The 25325-nt window shown below is 35.7% G+C and overlaps 1 protein-coding gene across 18 annotated transcripts in view; it reads left to right on the top strand.

Annotated features, from left to right (window-relative positions):
• The window catches only part of WDFY3 (WD repeat and FYVE domain containing 3), a 273205-nt gene that overhangs the window by 44005 nt on the left and 203875 nt on the right, over positions 1-25325 (top strand). The window lies entirely within an intron of this gene.

Raw genomic sequence — 25325 nt, forward strand, 5'->3', positions numbered from 1 at the left:
AAATCTTAAAAAAAAAAGTGTCTGTCGGGATGCCTGAATGGCTCAGTCAGTTAAGTGTTTGCCTTTGGCTCAGGTCGTGATCCCAGAGTCCTGGGATTGAGCCCTACATCGAGCTCCCTGCTCAGCAGGGAAGACATCTGCTTCTCCCTCTTCTCTGCCTGCTGCTCTGCCTACTTATGTACTTATGTGTGTGCACTCTGTCTCTCTGTGTCAGATAAATAATATGTTTTAAAAAAGTATCACAGAATTAGCAAAAAGAACATCTATGAGATTGTGTGAAGTATATACAAATAATTCTCAGATTATGAAAATATACTTTACTCCATGACAATTTGTTTACCTTGATATGATGTTCTAAGGCAGACTGTAAACTACATGGTTTAAAGAAAGATTTGTGCAGTATGACCACAGATTTTCATCTTTGGTAACATGGGAGAAATTTATATGGTTTCATGTTTAAAGTATTGGTGGTGTAAAATACATCTGTTTGTATAGGAAAAAGAGTCATGGTTTTGTGTATCCTTACAATGTACCTTACCTGGCTAGAGTGGTAAACTATTCTAAGATTTATCAGTTGGCATTTTGTAGACCAATGGGAAGTTTCTTATTTTTGTTCTTTCAAAAATATTAGAAATCTAGAAACAAGTGGAGACTGCTCAATGGTTTTATCCCTCTCCTTTTATTTTTCTAAAGTATTTATTTTAGAGAGAGTAGAGGAGAGGCAGAAGGAGAGGGAGAGAGAGAATCCCATGTAGACTCCCTGCTGAGTGAGGAGCTCTGATGCTGGGCTTGATCCTAGGACCCTGAGATCATGATCAGAGCCTAGAGTTGGACACTTTAACCAGCCGAGCCATCCAAGCAACCCTGTGCCTCTCCTTTTTTTTTTTTTTTTTTTTGTGCCTCTCCTTTTAAACCAAAGTTTGCATTTTGGAAATTTTAAATATACAGAAATATTTATTATTTCTGCAAAATTTTACAGAAAATACAGCATTTATCTAAATACTTTCAACCTTGACTTAGTAGTTACCAGTATTTTGCCACATACATTCCCATTGTATTTATATACATTTTAGGGAGGAGGGATGGCATTGCTGAACCATTTGAAAGTAATTTCAGCTATCATGATACTTCATAAATACTTCAGCATGGGCCTTCTAGAAATAAGGGTGTTCCTCTACATGACCATTACACTGTTATCATAGGTAACAAAATAACAATAATTCAGTACATTGTTATGTTAAATCCAGTCCATACCCAAATTCTCTAATTTTCCCCAAGATTTCTTTTATAGCTTTCTCCAAACAACAATCTAGTTAAGATCCACACATTACATTTGCTTTATATCTCTTTAGTCTTTAGAAATCAAGATTAAGGGATGCCTGAGTGGCTCAGTGGTTAAGCGTCTGCTTTTGGCTCAGGTCATGATCCCAGTGTCTTAGAATCAAGTCCCGCATCTGGCTCCCCACAGGGAGCCTCTTTCTCCCTCTGCCTATGTCTCTGCCTCTCTCTCTGTGTCTCTCATGAATAAATAAAATCTTTAAAAATCTGGATTAAAAAGAAAGATAAAAATCTAGATTAATTTCTCCTTCTCCTCCTCTGCCACACTCCTCTGTCTTACTCCTCTTTTTTTTTTTTTTTTTTTAATGATCCTCACCTTTTGAAGAGAGTCCAGAAGTTCTCTTGTTAGCAGTTCACATTCTGCATTTGTTCCTTCCTGGTAGCCTGCCCACTGAAGTTAGAAAATATTCCTTCCACAGGAGCAAGAAGCCACATGAGATACATATGACAAAATTTGTAGGGGAATTGAATAGTGCCTGGAAGTGGTTATTACTGGGTTGAGGTTAACAAGTGAGAATAGAGAAGATTTCTTTTAGATTAATGAAGCAGAGTTCGAGAAAGAACAGGAAAAGAAAGAGGTTAAAGGGAATGCATATGGCAGTGAGGGATGGCCGCAGGTAATTTGTTTGTAGAGAGGAGGGAAGAAAAAGAGAGGGAGGAGAGGGTTGGGGAATCATAGTACCTAGTACCTAGAGGTAGAGGTAGAGGGCTAGATACTCATTCTGCATTGGCTGAGAGGTTGAACGAATGAAGTCTTTGAATTTTCTGCACTAACTGTGTAGGTAGGCACAATGAACCTAGGTCAGCCTAACTGCTATTAGAAAAGCAAAGGAGGTTGTGTGTATTGCTTAGCTATGAGGTTTCCTGTGAAAGTACAGGGGTTATATTCATATTTTGTACTGCTTCTTGCAAATTTCCAGGGAAAAAATTGAGTCATGTTTTTATACTTTGGCCATATATATATATATATATACTAGAATAATTGTGTAGGTAGGTACTAGAATATACTAGAATAATTGTGTAGGTAGGTACTCTAAGTGGGAAGAGTTTTAGTTTTATAACTTTTGTATGCAGTATACATGTACAAAACATATATGCAGTTTTATATAATGTAGTTTATGTATTGAACCCTTGAATTGAGAAATTTTAAAAAAAGAATACAAAATGAAAGCAGTAGAAACATTCTATGTTTGCTTATAAATATTTTCACTACTCATAGAACATACTGAATAATACTTCTCTCAAGTAATTTCTGATAAAATGTCAGATATTCATAGACATAAAGAACTTTTATCTGATTATGTTCAGTGCTTTTCAACTAGGAGGCATTGAGAGAGCTAGTTAATTCTCAAAATGGTGACATTTTACTGCAAGACAAGTCTGTTTTACTGTGAAAATAGACTTTTTTCTCATCTTTTCTCTTTTTTTCTCTTCTCTCCTTTTCCTTCCCGTATTTTTAAGTAGTCTACCTTTCTCTTCTGTTCCCTTCCTTTTCTTTAATCCCTTATTTTTAATGACCTCTGTTTCTGAACTTCTATCCCATGTTATTTGTGTAAGAACACTGAAGGCACTGCTTAATAACAGATATTTTATGATTTGATCCAAGAAAACCTCTGTTGTCTCATGACTGAGTTTATGTTTATGTTATACTAGCTTTTGAGCCTCTAGGCAATAATTATCACTTATTTATTACTTCTTAAGATCCAAAGTAATACATTTTCTCAGAGTTGGGATTTCTAAGTTGATCTAGTACGTTCTTTCCTATCCATATTCAGGACCAGTTGAGAAATACAGAGTGACATGGTCAGGTTTCATTTGGACATGGGTACTCTGTAGCTGTGTGGAGAGTGGTTTAGAGTGAGGGCAGGTGGAAGGATGATTATAAATCAGATGAGATATGCTAAATGATTAGTTCCTGAACCCATTCAGTATGACTGGAGAAAGAAGGACAAATATAAAAGATATTCCCTTAGGATATGCTCCCTTTGGGGATCCCTGGGTGGCGCAGCGGTTTGGCGCCTGCCTTTGGCCCGGGGCGCGATCCTGGAGACCCGGGATCGAATCCCACATCGGGCTCCCGGTGCATGGAGCCTGCTTCTCCCTCTGCCTGTGTCTCTGCCTCTCTCTCTCTCTCTCTGTGACTATCATAAATAAATTAAAAAAAAAAAAAAAAAAAAAAAAAAGGATATGCTCCCTTTGGGTGTGAAAGTTGAAGGAAAGGAAGGAAATTTTTTTTAATAATACATTTATTTTTTATTGGTGTTCAATTTGCCAACATACAGAATAACACCCAGTGCTCATCCCGTCAAGTGCCCCCCTCAGTGCCCGTCACCCATTCACCCCCACCCCCCGCCCTCCTCTCCTTCCACCACCCCCAGTTCGTTTCCCAGAGTTAGGAGTCCTCATGTTCTGTCTCCCTTTCTGATACTTCCCACCCATTTCTTCTCCCTTCCCTTCTATTCCCTTTCACTATTATTTATATTCCCCAAATGAATGAGACCATATAATGTTTGTCCTTCTCCGATTGATTTATTTCACTCAGTATAATACCCTCCAGTTCCATCCATGTTGAAGCAAATGGTGGGTATTTGCCATTTCTAATGGCTGAGTAATATGAAAGGAAGGAAATTAATTGAAACCATTGGGTAGGCCAGGTTAACTGCCAAGTTTTACCTGGATGACTGATTGATTCTGTATCCTGTTTAGCTATGTAGAAATTATAGAAGAAAAAATAGAATTGAGGGAAAAAAAAATAATGGGTTAGATTTTTGAGCATAATGGTTTTTTGGAAAGAATTTCAAACTTCAAAAGAAGCTGCAACAGTAATATAAAGATCATGTGTCCTCTGTTCAGATTTATCTATTAGCCTTTTGTCCCTAATGCTTTATTATTAACTTTATAAATGAATATTTCTGTGTATATATGTGTAAATACACACACGTGTACATGAATTCTCATTGAATCATGCAAAAGTTACATTGAACATATCATATAGCACTTTAGTCCTAAATATCTTAGTGTGGGTTTCCCAAGGATGAGGATAATCTCATATAGAGTGGTCTTAAAAAACTTCAGTAGATTTAAGGGACGCCTGGGTAGCTCTGTGGTTAAAGTGCCTGCCTTCAGCTCAGGGCATGATCCTGGATTCCTGGGATTGACTCCCACATCAGGTTCCCTGCATGGAGCCTGCTTCTCCCTCTGCCTGTGTCTCTCCCTCTTTGTGTCTCTCATGAATAAATAAATAAAATCTTCAAAAACAAAACAAAATTTCAGTAGATTTAACATTGCTATCTATTTATCTATTATTATTTATTTTTAAGTAGGCTCCATGCTAGGCCTACTGAAGGTTGAACTCATGACCCTTAGATCAGGACCTGAGCTGAGATCAAGAGTCAGATACTTATCCAATTGAGCCACCCAGGTGCTCCTATATTGCTTTGATCTGATTTGTCATTTTCCAGTTTTGTCAGTTGTTCACATAAATGTCTTTTATAGGGATCCCTGGGTGGCGCAGTGGTTTAGCGCCTGCCTTTGGCCCAGGGCGCGATCCTGGAGACCCAGGATCGAATCCCACGTTGGGCTCCCGGTGCATGGAGCCTGCTTCTCCCTCTGCCTGTGTCTCTGCCTCTCTCTCTATCTCTCTGTGACTATCATAAATAACTAAAAATTAAAAAAAAAAATTAAAAAAAAATGTCTTTTATAGTAAGCAAAGTTCTTCTCCTCCACTATAGTATTTAGTCTGTGGACCCATATTGCATTTAGATGTTATGTCTTCAATGTTTTTTAATCTGTAAGAGTTCTTCAGCTTTTCTTTGTCCTTTATTACATTGGCATTTTCAAAGAATATAGTCATCCCCCTTTCTCTTTTTTTTTCCTTTTTAACAGTGTGTGCCTTATCTTCAGTTTATCTGATGTTTCCTCTTGATAAGATTCAGGTTATGCATTTCTAGATGGAATATCATATAAGGGATGTGTCTTACATATCTGGAGGTATGCAGTGTCTGTCTGCTTCTCATTTGTAATATAAATTTTTTAAAAAAGATTTTATTTATTCATTCATGGGAGACACAAAGAGAGAGGCAGAGACATTGGCAGAGAGAGAAGCGGGTTCCCTACAGGGAGCCTGATTCGGAACTTGATCCCAGGACCCTGGGATCACAACCTGAACCAAAGGCTGATACTCAACCATTGAGCCATCCAGGTGCCCCTGTAATATAAATTTTGAGCACCTGTTTCATTATCTGATTTCTTCGCTCTGTAGTTACTATACTCTCATACAGTTAATAAGCAGACTGTGAGGAGGTACTTTAAGACAGTTAAAATATCCTACCTCTCATCAAAATTTCATCCCCTTTGTGTAGGATCTACCAATTGTTGCCATCGTGGTTGTTACATGATGTGTTTTTCTTTTTTTTTTTTCATGATTATTTTTTTCTAACACCAGTTCTCCCTCTACTTTTACCAGTGATAACTCAGCATTCTATTGAAATAAGAGCCTTTTTATTTATCTATCCATATTGTTTTTATTATTGAACTCCTGGGTTCTTATTTATTACCAATGATTAATAATTTATTACTATCTTTAAATATTTGGGTTCTCAAATTGTTCCAGATCTCATCAGTGGGATCCTCTTTCTCCATGCTGGCTCCTGTTATCCTTCTCCATGCTCTTATCATTTTTTATTTTTTGCTTTTCATGTACTTCATTGTTTTCATTATTAAAAATAACCTTAATCTTCTCGGCCCCTAGAGTCAGTCATGTCTCCTAGGAGCCCTGGTCCCTGTTAGTGGGGGAAGAGAAATGATAGTAGGAGCCAAGATCTAGACATTTAGTATGTATGTCGCCGTTGGGTATTTTTGCTCCTGGGCCCTATGAGGGAACAAGCTAGAAAATATATGTATCTTTATATGTACACATACATATATGTATAAATACATTTGCATGCATGTGCTTATGTAACACAGGTATATGCTTGAATATGGATATATACTTTAGAAATAGGAGTTTACACTGGTTCCTCTGTTTTCCGTTTTTGTGTAGTGAGAACACTGATACCTAAATATCAGCATTTTTACTAATTTGCCCTAAGTGAGCGTCATCTAAAATGATTTCAGAATTACTTCACCTTTACCACTATAAAACCAAAACAACACCCCACCCTGGTAGATAACTAACTTCATTGGTTTTGTGTTTATTCTTCTGGTTTTTCTTTTGATTCAATAAACAGATAACATGTATTTTTTCTTATTTCCTTTTTTTCTAGCACAAACACGAATGCTGTCTATATAAGTACTTTGGCACTTAGCTGTTTTCACTGAAAAAATATACCCTGAAAATCATTCTGTCTCAATTCATAGAGATCATCATTATTCTTCTGTGTGTGTGTGTATGCAAGTTCATTTGTCCTGTCTTCTGTCCTATCTTCTTCAGGCTATCGAGGTGATTTTGCAGTTTTGGAGTACTACAATGAATAATCTTGTGCATGTCTTTTTTACTGCTGGAGGTGGATCTTCAGGATAAATATAGGTGTGGGATTACTGGCTTAAAGGGTAAATGGATATGTACTTTTGCTAGATGTTACCAAATCTCCTTCCATTGGAATTGTACTGTTTTGCATTCCCACCAGCAATATATGAAAGTCCCTCTTTATCCACAGCCTTATGAGAGAATATATTGTCAAGCTTTTGATTTTTGCCAATCCAAACGGCAAAGAGATATTATCTCGGTGTAGTTTTATTTTTTATTTATTTTTATTTTTATTTTTTTTAAATATTTATTTATTTATGATAGACATAGAGAGAGGCAGAGACACAGGCCGAGGGAGAAGCAGGCTCCATGCCGGAAGCCCGATGCGGGACTCCAGGATCGCACTCTGGGCCAAAGGCAGGCACGAAACTGCTGAGCCACCCAGGGATCCCCTCAGTGTAGTTTTAATATGCATATTTCTTATGTGTTAAGTTTATATCTTTCTGCTATATAAGATCCATATATATAGGTGTGGGTAGCTATATGTCTTTTTTCCATTTTTCTGTAGGATTTTTGGCCCTTTTTCCCCAAAGTTATTAAGGTCTTTATATATTAGGAACATTACCTCTTTATTTGTAATAGATATCTGCAAATATTTTCTCCCAGTGTTCTCATTTCTTTTGACTTTGCTTATGGTATTTTTTGCCATTCAGAAACTTTTATTTTTTTTAAAGATTTTATTTATTTATTCACGAGAGACACACAGAGAGAGGCAGAGACATAGGCAGAGGGAGGAGAAGCAGGCTCCATGCAGGGGGTGTGATGTGGGACTCGATCCCAGGACCCTGGGATCATGCCCTGAGCCGAAGGCAGATGCTTAACCACTGAGCCACCCAGGCATCCCGCCATTCAGAAACTTTTAAAAAACTTTTTATGTAGTTGAATTTATTAATGATTTCTATAGCCTTGGCATTTTGAGTTATAGTTAGAAAACAATGAATTTGGAATCAGTTTACTGTTTTTAACAGTGAAGGAATGGGGTAGTAATCTATATCAGAGAAATAGGGATAATTATCTGTGCTCTGTCACTGACCCACAATTTTACATTTTAAAGCCTGAACCACAGGAATCTACTATTTCATTTATAGAGTATGCCATTTAATTATTTTAACTTTTTATTACAGAAAATTTCAAACATCCATAAAACTAACACTAGACTTGACCTCTTTCAGGCTTCTGTAACTCCACCATCTCCACATATCTGAAGTGCATAGAAAAAAAAGTGAGAAAGAGAATAATAGGTTAAAGACTATTGTGGCACGGATCAGTGAAAATAGTGCAAAAGCAGTCTGGTTGATGGATGCATTAAAAGTTGTGTCTCTTGGGGGATCCCTGGGTGGCTCAGCTCTGCTTATGTTCCTGCGCCTCTCTGTGTCTGTGTCTCTCATGAATAAATAAATAAAATCTTTAAAAGAATTGTATCTCTTATTTCAGGTCAAAATAAAACAGTGTTTACCGTATACATATGTATTTGTTATTAGAGCAGAAGCTACAAATGTCTTTTATCAATGAACCTAAAACAACTTACAGACATTTGCTAGCCAGCATCTAAACATAACACAGAATACACTAAAAAATTTCAGTTTGTTTAATGGAATTTTCCTTGTACTGCAGTTATTTTAAACTGAAATTATATTGTTTTCATTTGATAGCTTCCATGAAAAATGTTTTATTAATTCAGTGTATTCATTTTCAGTTTATGAAGAGTCCATGATTAGTTTGAAAGAATGACTAGACATCACAAAGGCTTTGAGATTTCTTCATTTCATTTTATTTTATGGGCCTGTATTCTGTTTGGAGCAATATTCTCAATGAATTGAAACACAGTTGAAGTACAATGTTAGAGTTTTAGAATAGTCTTCCCTTCTCTTTAGGTAGAAGCTGACCAGTCACTTGCTGGTAACTATATGCTGAAAGTATCAGTATTCTTTTGAAAAAATATTTTAACAGAGGCAAGAAAAGAAACCAGTGGATTCTTAATGACTATTAATTATTTGCATAAGTAAAGTCCACATTTGGTTTCTCTTCACTGAGAACAGCAGTGATAGTGATCATGGCAGGACAGAATACTTGTTGGCAAGAAGTGGATAGAGGACTGGCATGGTCACAGAGGAGTGTTGCTGAGTAGGTCTGTATTCACTGTTTTTTCTGTGGCCATTTCTTGTGAACTTGCGTTGATGGTCTAAACGTTACCTTTTGCTTGTGTTTTATGTTTCTTGACTTGTCATTTTTGTGTCGTTGTGTTCAGTTTAGTTTATGATGTTTTTCAAGTCCTCTTCTAAAATTAGAGCTTATCCACAAAAAATTTTTGCTGTCCTGCATAGTGATAAAACATGATCTTTTTATGAATAACATCTTGCCTCTAAATAAATGATAAGGCTCTACTTTTGTAGATTAGGAACATCAAATGTAACTTCAGTATTAGATTTATTATGAAAAGAGTTTCTTTATTAATGTTTGGAAAATGGTAGCATTTCTGAGTAGAAAACAGCATAGTGAGTGATTGGTTTTGTGCCACTTACCAAAAGCATAAGACACATTGTGGTACAAGTGTGTGTATACAAGTTTTTGTGTGCAATTAAGATCTGTCCTCCTTTGGGGGATCCCTGGGTGGTGCAGCGGTTTGGCGCCTGCCTTTGGCCCAGGGCGCGATCCTGGAGACCCGGGATCGAGTCCCACGTCGGGCTCCCGGTGCATGGAGCCTGCTTCTCCCTCTGCCTGTGTCTCTGCCTCTCTCTCTCTCTGTGACTATCATAAATAAATAAAAATCAAAAAAAAAATTTATAAAAAAAAAGATCTGTCCTCCTTTATTTTTTGAGACTTGTAGCAAAATACATATAACCTACAATTTACCATTTTAACCATATTAAATATTTAACCATATATAATAAGTGTTAAATTCAGTGGCATTATGTGCATTCCAGATGTCATGTACCCATCATCACCATCTGTTTGTGAGACTCTTTCATTAACCCAAGCAAAAATTCTCTACCCGTTAGGCAACAATTCCTTATTCTCCTTTGTCCTGGCCCTTTGTAATCTCTATTCCATTCTCTGTCTCTAGATATTTCATATGAATATGATCATATAATATTTGTCCTTCCTTTTGTGTCTGACTTACTTCACGTAAGATGTTTTTAAAGTTCAATCCATTTCATAGCATGTATCAGAAATTTGTTCCTTTTTATGAATGAGTGATCCTCCCTTGTATGTATATACCACATTTTATTTATCCTTTCATCTGTTATTTTACTTTTGCTACTGTGAAAACTGCTGTTATGCACATTGGCTTACAAGTATCTGTATGAGTCCTCATTTTTAATTCTTTTGGATATATCGCTAGGAGCAGGATTGCTAGGTTATGTGGTAACTCTAATAAACTTTGAGGAGCTGCCACACTCTTTTCCATAGTGGCTTTGCCATTTTACATTCTTACTAGCTGTGTGCAGTGATTCCAGTTTCTCCACATCCTTGCTAACGCTTGTTATTTTCCATTTTTTGGTCATTACCATCCTAGTGGATGTGAAGTAGTCTCTTATTGCAGTTTTGATGTTCATTTTCTTGATAATGATATTGGCTATTTTTTCAATGTTTATTGGCTATAAATATTGTTTAACGAAGTGTTTCTTCAGGTTTTTTTTGCCCATTTTTAAAAAAGATTTATTTATTTACTTTGAGAGAGACAGAAAGATGAGTTGAGGGGAAGGGGCAGAGGGAGAGGAAAAGAGAATTGTAAGGCTCCATGTTCAGCACAGAGGCTGAGAAGGGGCTCTACTTCATGACCCTGAGATCATGACCTTAGCCCAAATCAGAAGTCAGATACTTAGCTGACTGAGCTACCCAGCCCATTTTTTTAATTGGGTTCTTTTTGATGCTAAGTTGTAAGAGCCTCTGCTTTATGTATCTTGGATATTAAACCCTATGTAAAGATATGATTTGCAAATATTTTCTCCTTTCTTTGGGCTGTCTTTTCACTTATGATAGTGCCCTCTGATGCAAAAAAGTTTTTAATTTTCATAACTCCAATTTATCCTTTCCTTTTTTGCCGTGGGGTTTTGGTGTCATATTTAAGAAACTATTGCCAAATCTGTGGTCACGAAGAATTGCTCTTGTGTTTTTTTCTGAGAATTTGATAGTTTTAAATTATATATGTGATCCATTTTAGGTTTATTTTTGTGAGTGGTGTAAGGTATGGGTCCAACATCATTTTTCTTGCATGTGGGTTTCCGAACTGGAAAGCACCTTTTTTTCTTTTTTTTTAACTTTTATTTAGAGAGATCCTTTTCTCACTGAATGGTCTTGGCTCTTGTTAAAAATCAGCTGGACGTATATGTGAGAGTTTATTTCTGGGCTCCCTATTCTATTCCACTGCACCATACATCCATCCTTATACCAGAACATAGTTTTTATTACTGTATTAAAGGTTTTCTTTTTGACTGACTAGTTTATCATTCTTGGTTTTATTTTAAGCTTTCTTTTTTTTTAAGACTTTATTCATGAGAGACACAGATAGAGAGAGACAGAGACAGAGACACAGGCAGAGAGAGAAGCAGGCTCCATGCAGGGAGCCCAATGCGGGAATCGATCCCAGGACTCCAGGATCATGCCCTGGGCTGAAGGCAGCCGCTCAACTGCTGAGCCACCCAGACGTTCCAAATTGACTAGTTTAACATTCTTAATGTGTACCTTTAAAAATGTTTCTAATATGTGCCTTTAAAATTTGCTTTCAATAGTTATATTTAGTTGACGGGACTTCAACATGAGCTGCAAATATCAACTTTATAATGAATATTGTTGGAGTTAGTATACCAGGAAAATTAATATTAAAGCAAGCAAATTTGGGGTTATTTAATTGATACTGCATTTTTTTCAGAAATCATAGGGAAAACCATAAATACAAAAAAATGAATATTGTCTGTACTTGGCCACAGAAAGAACAAAAGGAATTGGAAAGACCAATTATATATATATAATCTAGTAAGTGATGCTTTAATTTCATGTTAAATGTCATTTTCTTTTAGTTACAAAAGTAATCTACTTAATGAAACTCTTTCAGGAATTTCATAAAAGAAAATAATTTGTATTTTGTGAGGAACATTTTCAGTAAGGAGCTAGTTAATGGCAGACTCTTAATTATTAAGCCAGAGCTGAATGGCCGTGTTTATTAGGCTTTTTTTATGTTACAGATTTTTTTTTTTAAGATTTTACTTATTTATTCATGAGAGACATAGAGAGGCAGAGGGAGAAGCAGGTTCCATGCAGGGAGCTCGATGTGGGACTCAATCTTGGGACTCCAGGATTGTACCCTTAGCAAAGGCAGGTGCTCAACCTCTGAGCCACCCAGGCATCCCTGTGTTACAGATTTCTGACTTAATTTGTCTCCTTTCCGACTGCAACAAAAATTAGAAAATTAGAACATCAGATGTTATTCTTTCTCCATTGATATACAGATTTTTGTTTTTATCACTTTTTTCAGAGTAGGTTTATACCTTCCTCCCCTATATTTTAACTGTAGGCCTTTAGTAAATTATTTAGTATTTATGAAAAAAATATTTTGTAACAGGAATACTGGGTTATAAATTAAAGGCAGACCTCTCTAAGAAAACATAATTTAATCTTTTTATAGTTTGCTATAATTGAATTCTACCCTGTGATCCAAAATAGATGCTCCCGCATAATTTAGTTGCTTACTTTCACTTTTTTCCTGATAAGTCTCACAGTTATTGAAAGTTGTATAATGGCCAGTCTTATGTTATCTATATCCCCATGTACTTATTCTATCCCTGTATGATTTTGAAACAAATTCTAGACATCATTTCATCAGTAAATATTCTAGAACAGGTGTGTGTGTGTGTGTGTGTGTGTGTGTGTGTGTATAGAAACAGACTGCTAGTGTGTACAGTTTAGGGCAAATGCATTCAGTAAATTTTTAAAAAATTCCTATGGTCTAGATGTGGTAGATCAATGCTAGGGATAGACAAATGTTTAAGATAGTCTCTTTACTGAAGGAAATTAACATAATAGCTTAGACCCATTTCTTATGCTGAAAATTTGTGGGCTCTGAAGTCTTGAAGAGTTTGAGTCCAGCCTTAGAAAAACAAAACGGAATTCCTGAGCCAAATAAACAGTGAATTGTATCTGACATACTGACTCATACTCAGGGAGAGGTAATACAATATTCTCCTAGCCCTTTTATCTTAAAAGAAAAAGAAATAGAGCTACACTTGATGCCAGAAAAAAAAAAAAGTTAGAAATATACAGAGTTAGACTTATCATTTATAAATCACTATTACGGTTGTAGATCAGGTGAATTAGAATGACTACTATGCTTTCATTATACTGACTTTATGGTTCCCTTTTTTTTTTTTTTAGAACAGTGGTAATTTAAAAAATCATTTTCCATTTTCAGAATGTGCTGGTGGTTTTTTAAATTTAGAAACTATGTCACGTATACTAATTAAGATTTTCCTTTATTCTAAATATTTTTATATTACTGTGATTTTCCTTTTTTTCAGTTTTTAGATATTGGTGACCTTTAATTTTAAATACACCTGTTTTTAAACCTTTTTTTTCTTTACAGATTTTATTTATTTGACAGAGAGTGAGAGAGCATGAGCCAGCATAAGCAGGGGTAGTGGCAGGCAGAGAGAGGGAGGAACAGACTCCCTGCTGAGCAGGGAGACTGTGAGGCTTTCTATCCCAGGACCCTGAGATCATGACCTGAGCGGAAGGCAAATGCTTAACTCACTGATCCGTCCAGGTGCCCCTAAACCTTCCTAATATTTACTGATTTCACCTACTACTATTTGTTCTTGCTGTTAACATTTCAGGCCATCATCCTACCTAAACTGAATGGCTGCACTTTCTTTTTAACTGTCTGGATTAGACAAAGCTCCATCTGAATCCTTTTCCATGGTGCAAGAATCCTCTTTATAGAGTGCAAATCTGGTTTTCTTACTCAGCTTCTTGAAATTCTCTGTTTCCTTACTGCCTTTAGGTAGAGCTCAGAGTATGTCCTATAACGTGTTTCCTTACCCAGCTGGTGGTTATACCTCTAGTCTCTTCATATTTCATCCTTATGTTTTCCTCATCCCTTTTTTTTTTAAGATGATAAAGTTTCTTTCTTTCTTTCTTTTTTTTTAGAGACTTTATTTATTCGTGAGAGACAGAGAGAGAGAGAGAGAGAGATGCAGAGGCACAGACAGAGGGAGAAGCAGGCTCCATGCAGGGAGCCCGATGTGGGATGCGATCCTGGGATACCAGGATCACGCCCGGGGCTGAAGGCGGTACTAAACCCCTGAGCCACCCAGACTGCCCATGTTTTCCTCATCCCTTAATAGGAAAGTTGTCCCTTAAGTTCTGTATTGCCTATAAAATGAATGTGGTGCAGAATTCCCTGCTTTAAGGCTTATTGCAGGTCTTCAAAAAATCAAATGCATCTCTCTGTGAACTGTATATACCTTTAAGAGAGAAATGATAGCTTTTTAAACTTGTAGCTTAAAACAAAATTTCAGCTAATTGTACAAAAATTAAAGTATTTTTAGCTAATATACATAATTTGCTCATTTAAGAAAAATTGGAGTTGCTAACATATGCCAGACATTTTACTGTGTGCTGGTATATATCAGTGAACAGAAGAGAGATATTCTTGTCCTCTTGGAGTTCATGATCTGGTAGGGAGCAGATAATAAACAGATAAATAGATATTTACCAACAGCAATTATACTGTCTATGGAAGAAATGAAAAAGGTGAAGCGATAGAGAGTTATGGGAAGACAGAGTTACTTCTACATTGTGAAAAAAGGCTTGTCAGGAGAAGTGACCTTAAAGCTGAGAAATAAAGGAGCTATCCCTGCCAGGAGCTTATAGGAAGAGGGAATGCCCTGCAGTGTGAACAGTTGGTGTATGAGGAGTTGAAAGAATGCCTGGATATGTCCAGGGGAAGAGTGGAATACAGTTTGAGAGGTAGAAAGAGATCCTGTTATCTAAAGTTTAAGAGGCTATGATAAGGAGTATGGATTTTATTCAACACACTGAAAACTATTAAAGGATTCTGAGGTTCCATATTACAGTTGGTGCTAACCAAAGCAAAAAGGCCATTTGGCTGCAAAAGAGAAAATAGGCAAGAGGGGATACACAGATGATATTTAAAGTTGAGAATAGATGAGATCCTTTCTAAAAAGGGGATTCCATAGGAATTCCAGTTTTTGGGATTTGCATGCATGGGCAACATTGTTGCTTTCTTCTTTAAAAAAGATAAGACAAAGTTGTAGCACAGAAAGTTTGGTTATTTCTATCTAATAAATATTAAAGACATGTTTTTTGTTTTGTTTTGTTTTAATTTGGCAGCAGTGTGGTTAAATGAGAAATTTAAATCTCCATCCAGCCACCTGTTGAATGAATAAGCCACTTTTACCAGCTATGTGACTTTGGAATTTTATTTCTCTGAGCCTCAGTTTCCTTATCTGATAAAGAGAATAACAGCAGACTTATTTTGAAGATTAAATGAAGCTATCTAAAGTGCCCGGGTTGGTGTCCGGTAAACACTCAATATTCTTTTATTTTTCTTTTTCTTGCTCTTAATTTGTTCATATGTGTATCTCAACAGGAGAGGTGTTTGAAACATATGTTGTACTTAATGCACTATTTTTTTATATGATGTTAGGTAGATAGGGAGAGATACAAACGTAACATAAAATATGTGTGTGTAGCATAGTTTATTAAATATCTGATAACTATTATTTGCCAAGTGTTCATAGACTTTTTGTCCTGATTTTCTCAGATTGTCATAACTCTCTTGTCTTCAAGGAAAGTCATTTCTGGGGCACCTGGGTGGCTTAGTTGGTTAAGTGTCCAACTCTTGATTTCAGCTCAGGTCATGATCTCAAAGATCCAGCCCCATGTCAGGCTCCATGCTCAGCAGGGAGTCTGCATCTCTCTCTCTATCCCTCTGCCCACCCCCCCCCAGCCCAAGCATACATACTCTCTCTCAGATAAAATAAATAAAAAGAAGGTCATTTCTTAAATAATGAAACACTAAGATAAAGGTTTGTTTTGAAGTACTTTTGAAGCCACATGAATAGGAGAATGAATTACAGCAATCTTATAGAAGTTATTTCTACTCCTATGTATTAAAACTTTGTAATTATTAATATAGAATTCTCAATTGCATACTAAATTGTTCATTCTCAGGCATAAAATTGGATAATCTAATACTTTGAAGACAAAAATAAAATATTAAATTTGAGTCTTTGAAATCTGCTTCTAATTCATTCTTCCCTTCCCTTCCACTTTTACCCCCCTCCTTTCCTCCAAATACAAGCAGTGACTCAGAGTCTCTTCATGTGTATTCTACTGTGGAATATACTCCAGGGGATATTCCATTACTTTGAAATGTATCATAGCCTTATGACCTTTTATGTGTGAATTTATATCACATCAATTCTAAGATACATCAATTCTAAGGTACACATTTTTTTTCTCATGTGCAGTATTTTCACACTGGATTCATCTTGCAGTAGATATGTTATGAAATTATTGTGTCATTTTTTTTAATTGATAGTGGGTTTTTTTCTTGGTACATAAAATAGTAAGTCTTACTTATAGTTGGTGGTATCTTGGATTTGAAGAAATATGGTAGCCCTTCAACTTTAAGTTTCAGGCCACAGAATACATAAATTTGATATTAATTTATGCTCATGTCAAATATGAATCAGTTTCTTAGAGGTCAGATTATGTTTTTTGCATTTATATTCTCCTCAATGTTGATAAATGTAACAGGTCAGCAACTTTCTGCATAGGCTACATAATAAATACATTAGACTTTATGGGCCCTACAACGTCTGTTGCAGCTGTTCACCTCTGCTGCTGTAGCACAAAAGCAGCCTTAGACAATACAGATGAGCACTGCTATGTTCCAGTAAATTTGTTTGCAACAACAGCCTGGGATGGAATTTTGTCAATAAGCTAAGTTTGCTAGCCCATAGTAGATCATTATAATGATCAAATCACTTCTGAAACATCAGTCCCCAAAATACTTCTAGATCATCTTTGAGGCTTTTGGTCCATGTGTTCTGTATTTAAAAAGTTTCTATTTGTTCCCACAGTTGCTTTTCCATTCCATCTACCTGGTTCAAGGTCATCATAACTTACCTTCATGAACCAGTAGATACTTGTCTTTTCCCTGAATGAACTTTGGTTTAAGTTTGCAACTGATTTTTCTCTTTGTCCACAAATGATAGTTTGTGATTTGTTACTCCCTAGATAAAGTAAGATCGGTGAAAAACTGTTAACAGATTAATAAGTCAGAGATTTTTTTGTTTGTTTGTTTTTTTAAGAGAGAGAGCACAGGAGTGGCAGGGGAAGGGCAGAGAAAATCTTAAGCAGCCTCCATGCTTAGGACGGTGCCTGATGTGAGGCTTGATTCACCATTCAGAGATCATGACCTGAGCCACACTCAAGAGTTAGATGCTTAACTGACTGAACCATTCAGGCACCCTGAGAATAATAGTTTAATTTAGTCCTCTTCCTTGGTTGTCAGAGTTGGTACCAGAAAACTGACTGTATTTAGACCCATGCCTAGGAAGTTTAAGAGGTAACACCATGAAGTTAGTTGAATATGAGAGGTAACATAATGAACTTATTAAGAGCACTAACTATAGAGCCAAATAGCCTGATTAAATCTAGACTTTACCACTTGTTGTGACAGTGGGATACTTATTCAGTCTCTCTATGCCTCAATATTCTCTTCTGTAAAATGTGGGTAATAGTAGTACTTATCTCATAGGGTTGTTTTGAGGATTAAATGAGTACCTAGAACTTCAGTGTCATAAATAAGTAAGATACTTAGAAATATTTCCATTACTGTTGAGTTTAAGCCAGAGTAATTTGCTGCTTAAAATAATAAATATAAAAGGAGTTTGTAATGCATAGTGTTTTCTCCTTTTTACCATGGACGCACTTAAAATACCATTGTTTTCTCTGTGTTTACTTCATGGTGACTAATCTAGTATCTGGCTCTCAAATGAATGGGAATTTGTTTTTCTCAAGGTGCTAATTTTCCAGTCATTCTTCTGATTTTTATAAGACCCATCTTTTGTTTGAATTAGAGAAAGTGGTCTATTGTTCACGTCTGTAGTCCACTAGGAACTAAAATCTATGAATTGTTCTTAAGGCTTTGTTCTGGGTCACATCCTTCACTTTCAGTGCCTCAGATCTTTCTGATAGAGAATGCTAGAACTACTTACAAATAAATTTAACTTTCATTTGAACTCAGATGAGGCTAGGTTAATAACATATAAAAATGACTATAGAAAAACTGTATCATGATATAACAATCTTGGCTTCAATTTTTCTTCTACCATAACTTGTGAAATATGTTTTTTTTAGTTTATAATAATTAGAAAAGCCACTTCAATAATATTTCTATGGTCACCTATATCTTCTTTTTATAACTATTAGGTTTAACCATATAGTTGCTGGTACTCTACCCCTTCTGACCTAATAAAATGGCATTTCATTTGATTCAACCTAATAGAAAGTGAGAATTTTGCCTAAAAGTCTTTATACTCCTTGCAGTTTGGTTTGACTTCAGCTGTTTGTGACTTTCATTCTTTTAACAACATAATTAACTTTTTTCATCTTTATTTTATTTTTAAAGTGTTTTTTTTTAAGAGTGGGGGGAGGGGCAAAGAGAGAGAGAAACACATGCAGACTCTGTGCTAAGTGTGGAGTCCCAAGTGAGGCTCAATCTCACAACCCTCAGATCAGACCAGAACTGAACCCAAAAGTTAGCCACTCAACCAACTTAACCACCCAGGCACCCAACTTTTTTCATTTTTAAATGTTGATAATACACATCTTCCATGAGATATTGAGGACAATAAATGGTTGTTTAGAAGCTGTTAAGCTTCTAATGTCCTGGCAATAAGTAAAAGGCTTTACATATGTTATCTCTAATTTTGACAATGGACCTGGAAGAGTAATGATTATAAATGGCAGAGCTAGGATTTGAATTTTTTTAATGACCTAGTCTTGGAAATTGGTTGTGTTTCTCCCAACAGTGTATTTGTTAGAAAAGAGTTCTCTTTCAGGAGGGAGATAGGCTCCTTCCTCCTTTTGAAGGTAAGAGTGTCTAAGAATTTGTTGACATTTTAAAATCACCACAAAAAACTAAAGACTTTTGAATGTGCTGTCATGATGAAAAATTTATTTTTGCCCTTAAAGGTTTTTTTTTTTTCTCAAAAATTTTTTTCTTTTTTTCTTTGATGTGGATATAAATGATTTATAGATTAGTGGTCACTCCTGTGTTCTCTTTCCGATTTTAACTTGAGATATGGTTTATTAACAATACAGGTTTTTTTTCTCAAAATTTTTTTTTCTTTTTTTCTTTGATGTGGATATAAATGATTTATAGATTAGTGGTCACTCCTGCGTTCTCTTTCCAATTTTAACTTGAGATGTGGTTTATTAACAATACACAATGAAAGCAGTTTGAGTGTTCTTACTGGCACAGGATTCTTGATCTTTCAGTTTTTATTGTTTGTTTTTTTTTTTTTGAAATCTATGTTATTACATTTACAAAATATATAATTTACGTTGCTTTTATTGTTGATTCTGTAAAAGGACTAAACCATACCCCTTGTTTTCCCTGAAAATTGTTTTGTATTTACCATATTTACCTTTTGATGAATTCAGGGTAGTAGTTTGCAGACTGCTCATGGGCAATCTGCAGGTCTGGTTGCCAGAAAGAAAATTGCAGACCACGTATAGAATGAAAACATATGTGATAGAGTCTTTTGGTGTATGTATGGAATAAGAAGCCAGATTTTCTAGACAGCTGGAAATGTGAACGAGCTTTGAGAGCAGAGTGAGAAAATGTGTGTGAAAAGACCTGACAACTTTACTATAAACCACACCTTTATATTTATGACTAATCTGGAGGGAGAATGGAAGTATTATGAGATAAGTTGAATTGTAGTATTTCTTTATGTAGAATGTTATATTTGACAGGGGAAATATTGTTTGGAGGATTTTTGTATTCCTCCTAGATACCACCTGTCAAACCGTATACACAAAAATCATCGAGAAATACTGAAATGGGTTGTTGATTTAATGCCTTATAATGAATCAATGGTAAGACCAGGAATAAAACCTGAGAATATAGTGACCTAGACTACTTTTTCTTATCTGATCTTCTTTGGCAAACTCTTATTCTTTGCCCTGAATTTTTAGAGACTGTTTTCTTGTTAGTTTATTGTTTTTCTTTAAATTATTATCCCAGTCCATAAGATTTTTATTTTTTCAAATTATTATGAAATAAAATTTATCATGGTTGGTATACAGCTCTGTGAACTCTAATAAATATACAGAGTAGTGTAACCACTACCACTTTATGTGCATAGAATGGTTTCATCACCCCAAAAACTTCCTTGTCCTATTCCTTCCTTGTCTCTCCCTTTACCTTTAACTCCTGGTGACTACTCTGACTTCATCAGTTTGTCTTCTCTATAATGGAATCATACAGCATGTAACCTTTTGAGACTGGCTCCTTTCATGCAGAATAATGCTTTGAGAATCACCCACGTTATTGTATGCATTGATAATTTGCTTTTATTGTTGAGTCGTATGTCTTTGTCACAGTTTGTGTATCCATTAACCTGTTGAGTGACATTTGGGTTGTTTCTATTTTTTTAGCCATAATGAATTGAGCTGCTAGAAACTGTGTTTAGATTTTCTGTGAACCTAAGTTATTTCTCAAGTGCAGGGATAGTAAAGAACTAAATAGTCTGTATTTTAGGCTATAGGATCTCTGTTTTACCTACTCTACTCTTGTAATATGAAAGCAGTCATATACAATACATAAATGAATGAATGCAGTTGTGTTCCAAGAAGACTTTTTAGAAACAGGAGGTGGGCCAGATATGGCACATGGCCGTAATTTGCTAATTCCTTTTCCATGGTAAATATCTAGTAACGGATTGCCAGGGACAATATAAATACAGGTTTCACTTGATAAGAAACTGCCAGTTTATTGATTTTTAAATACTGTTTAATAATATTTGACTGTGGAATGTTGATAAACTTAGACCTTATAGTTCACACATCAGGCCTACATAATTTATGATGTAGGATAAGCTTTGGTCTTGTCTTACATTGAGGATCTGTTTTGACTTCTACTTTTATTCATATTCATATGAGGTCTTTTGGTTTAGGTTTGGTTTCGTTCCTTCCCAAATAAAGGGTATACCCTTCTTTCAGTCATTTTTATTTGAGTCACTTAAGATACTATCTTAAGATATTTAGAAATTTTTTTTCAGGGATGTATTGGGATCAGTGAATCACAGTGAGAACTAATAGGTTTTTAAATCAATCGAACAGTGGATTTTATCCTAGAAATTGAGTGTAACTGAATAGGCAGCCATCACGTCATGATATGCAGTCTGTTTAGAAGTGTTTGTTCATTTTTTAAATACCAGACCCAAACTGTTTATAATGGGATCTCACTCAGGAGATCCTTGGGTCTTTGTATTTTGTGTAAGTTCCTGATGACGAGTTAGGCATTAAATCTTAGGTTTATATCTATGTCCTTGGATTTAGTCTGGGGAACAGGATTCTACAGTTGCTGTTGGAAGGCTGTTGTTTCTGTTTGGTTTGTCTATGAGATGCAGAATTAGCTTTCCATAACAATGTTTCCGTTACTTATGGAAATACTACTTAATATTTGGTTATGATTCCCATTGCTACAAAAGTAAGGATTTGGGGTTGAAAGGGAGGCAAAGATTCTTAGATATACCACAGGCTTGGAGGTGGTGAATCAGACGAGGTATATATTTTTGGTTGTAGTTTACAATTAGTTTTGCTCTTCTGAACAAGCAGTAAAGCCCTAGGCTCCTGACAACATTATGGAAGTAGAAGAACATTTTGTACTAATCACAGTTCTACTTGTCTTAATGTGATGGTTGAAAGGTTATGTCTGTGGGTGGGAAGTGCTACTGTTAATATATCCTTCTTATAGGAGATAACTCTTTGAAAAAAGAGCTCTTTCCTATCTATTGTAGGCTCTGGCACTGGCAACTGAATCATAGATGGTCTCCTTTGAGAATCAAATAAAAATCATAGGCCATCTTCCTAGAATATATGTCTATTCACAAATATAATATGCAGTTTCAGAGATTCATTTAGCCCAAGCCAGCACTGTCTAATATATCCTTCTGTGACATTTGGTTCTTAATATGGTATTCACTAGCTGCATATGGCTGTTGAGTACTTCAGATATGGCTGGTACAGCTGAGAAATTGTTTTTTATTTAATTAAATTAATATGAGTTTAAGTTTCAATAGCCACATGTGGCTGGTGGCTGCCATGTTGGACAACACAGGCCTGAACTCTTCCATGTCATCCTGGTTTAGAGACCCTATGAGACATTCTTAGATATGCCACTTCTGAGGAGTTTGATTTGTTCACTTTATTTTTTTATTTTTTTAAAAAAGATTTTATATATTTATTCATGAGAGAGAGAGAGAGGCAGAGACACAGGCAGAGGGAGAAGCAGGCTCCATGCAGGGAGCCTGATGTGGTACTCGATCCCGGGTCTCCAGGATCATGCCTTGGGCTGAAGGCAGACACTCAACCACTGAGGCACCCAGGTGTTCCGATTTCAAGTCTTGAGTGAAATATCATCAGAAGAATGGCTCATCAGAAGAATGGACCTTATTGTGCTCATACTTTCAGAACCTGTTATCCAAAGAATTCCCTAAAGGTCAGTGTATGGGAAGAGTAATTAGTGGTGTTTTGGTTTTAATCTTTATTACTATTAAATTTTTTGGCAAATTAAAATTATAAATTACTCATGAGTGGATACAAAATGTATCTTCTTGAGAATTATTTATTTTCCATTGACTACTTAAAGGAGCATGCATAAAATATATACATCTATAGGCTTATACATATATTGCATATCTTTGCAAAGACATTCAAGAAATTGCTAAGTATGATTGATTCTGGGTAGGCCACCTGGGGCCCAGTGGTGGCACATTTACTTCTATTGTATATTCTTTTTAGTGTCTTCTTTTTTTTAAACATTATGCATACTTTAAACTTCAAAAAATCTTTTCAATGGCTAAACATGGTTTTTTAAAAAAAAGTTTTGCAGCTACACTAAGAGTTTTTATTACTTAGAAGATAGAACCTCATAGTCAATGAAATTGAAGATACCTCCTTCTTATTTGGTATATTACTTCTTGTTTTAGATGTGTTATTTAGGTATATTCATCTGCTTTTTCCTTTTCTGAACCTAAGTCCTGGGTCTGCACTTTGCCTTAATGTTTTCTCCTGGCCCTTTTATTTCACCACGGGCCAAATTCATCTTTCTTTTTTATCTTTCCCATTAATCCTTATTCCTTTACTATATTTCCTAACTTAGTTAATGGGGCTCTCATTCATCTCTCAGGCTGGAAATCTCAGTCTCCTTCATCCATTTCCTCTGACCCTAAAAGACATCCCAGTCCCGGATTGTTGCTACTGTGTCTGTGACATTTCTTGTGTTTTCCCATACCATTGTTCCTTACCCTACCTCCATAGGCACTGCCTTTTATCAATGAAGAATCCTTTAAGTATCCATTCCGCACTTTATATGATGTTTAGAAATACTTTCTCAACATATATTACTCTCCTACTTCATAGGAGATATCCTATGAAGTTTATTGATATCCTAGTGTGTAAGGCTTTTTATGATCTACCCACGTTGACCTATTCTGTACAAGCTTCACCTCTAGTTTTTCGCACATTTACCCTGTGCTCCAGCTCTGCCAACCAGTACCAGGACACAGCAGCATGTCTTGTGTCTTCTCCTCTGTATACATACGGTCTTGCTAGAAATGAGATCTGGCCCATTGTCAATTGAATGAACTCCTGTTCAGTTTCTAAGATTTAGTTCAAATGTCACCTTTTGTATTGATCATTTTTGTTTACTTATTTATTGCTTATTTTAGCACTCACCACTTCTGTAATATTTTTTAGCTTAACTGTGTGTCTTTAGAGGGTAGGGACTTAGCATAGTACTTTGTTGTAGAAAGTACTAGTATGAACAAGAAAATAAAAGGTAAAACATACAGCATTTTTGCACACTTGCTTTATAATTCCTTGAGCTCACTAATTCAGTATTTTTGATAATTTAGTAAGAGCTAAACTAAACTGTACATTTATGAAGAAAGGGCTTACTAGACTGTATAACTAAGATTGAGGAAGATGTTTACTTGTTTAAAGAACTGACTTTTTAAAAGTAACTTTAGATGATTCAGAATACTTTTTATCCAAATCATTTATATGATAAGTCCAAGACATTTTGAATATTATTTAAATCAGAAACCTTTAAGTAATATTTAAAGGCTAATAAAGTAAGCCTTTATTAACATATTCAGAGCTTACATTCTCGAAAGTAATAATGCTGTATTTACTTAACATATAATCTGTTGTTTCGACCTTTTACTTGTTCTCACTGGTATTCATTTGGATATTGATAATTATTTGCCTTTTATAATTTCTTAGCTTCAATATAAGTGTCATGGTAGTAATTTACTGGACTACTATGTGATTTTATGTTTCCTTTAAATACTTTCATATACATTTAAATCGATTCTGTGCTAATTTTTTAAACGAGTTATATGTTTATATCTCAGTGATCTTTAATCTGTAGTCTGTAGACTTCAGTGATCTAGATTTTCAAATAGGAAAGTGTTGATTAAAGTAAAAAACATAGGATTTGAAAAAAAAGTGTAAGAATTGAGAAATTTAAGTTTACTCATCTGTAGACATACGTATCTTAATGAATGTCTGAAATAAAGGATTTCCATATTGAGATAACTGAGGGAAAACATTTATATTCTCTCCTTCCTCATGCTAAGTGAACAAACTAAGAGTAAAGAATAGGGAAGCAAGCTTTTGACTTTAGTGAAATGAGAAAACCGTAATCCTAAGCCTCAGTGCAAGAAGATCTGCCAGACACTGTGAACTTTAAAATAAATTGAGGAACTGTGAAAACATCTTAAACACAGCAAGGGCTCCCCCAAAGTAGGTGGCCTGGGAACTCTACAGAGTGGCAGGCAAGGGGAGGCTGCAGGAAAAGACACAGATAGACTTTTTATGCAGAAAACAGTGGGGAAAAAGCAGCAGAGTGGAGGAGGTACTTCACAGAACTGTCACCTAGGCGTCAGTTGATGTAAAGCAGCAGATGAGAAGTAAATCCTGAATCACAGTGCAGACAATTGACAGTTTAACATTTTCCTTTTCTATCTGTGCCTCAGCCATACTGACTTCATTACAATTCTTCAACCATGCTAAGCATGTTCTTACCTTGAGCCTTTGATTTTGCTTGTCCCTCAGCCTGGAAAATTCTTCCCTAGAAATGCTTATGGATTGCTCCCTCATTCAGGTTTCTCTTCTGGTGTTCACACTTTATTTG

Source organism: Vulpes vulpes, chromosome 4 (assembly GCF_048418805.1).
Source record: "Vulpes vulpes isolate BD-2025 chromosome 4, VulVul3, whole genome shotgun sequence".
Classification (NCBI taxonomy): Eukaryota; Metazoa; Chordata; class Mammalia; order Carnivora; family Canidae; genus Vulpes; species Vulpes vulpes.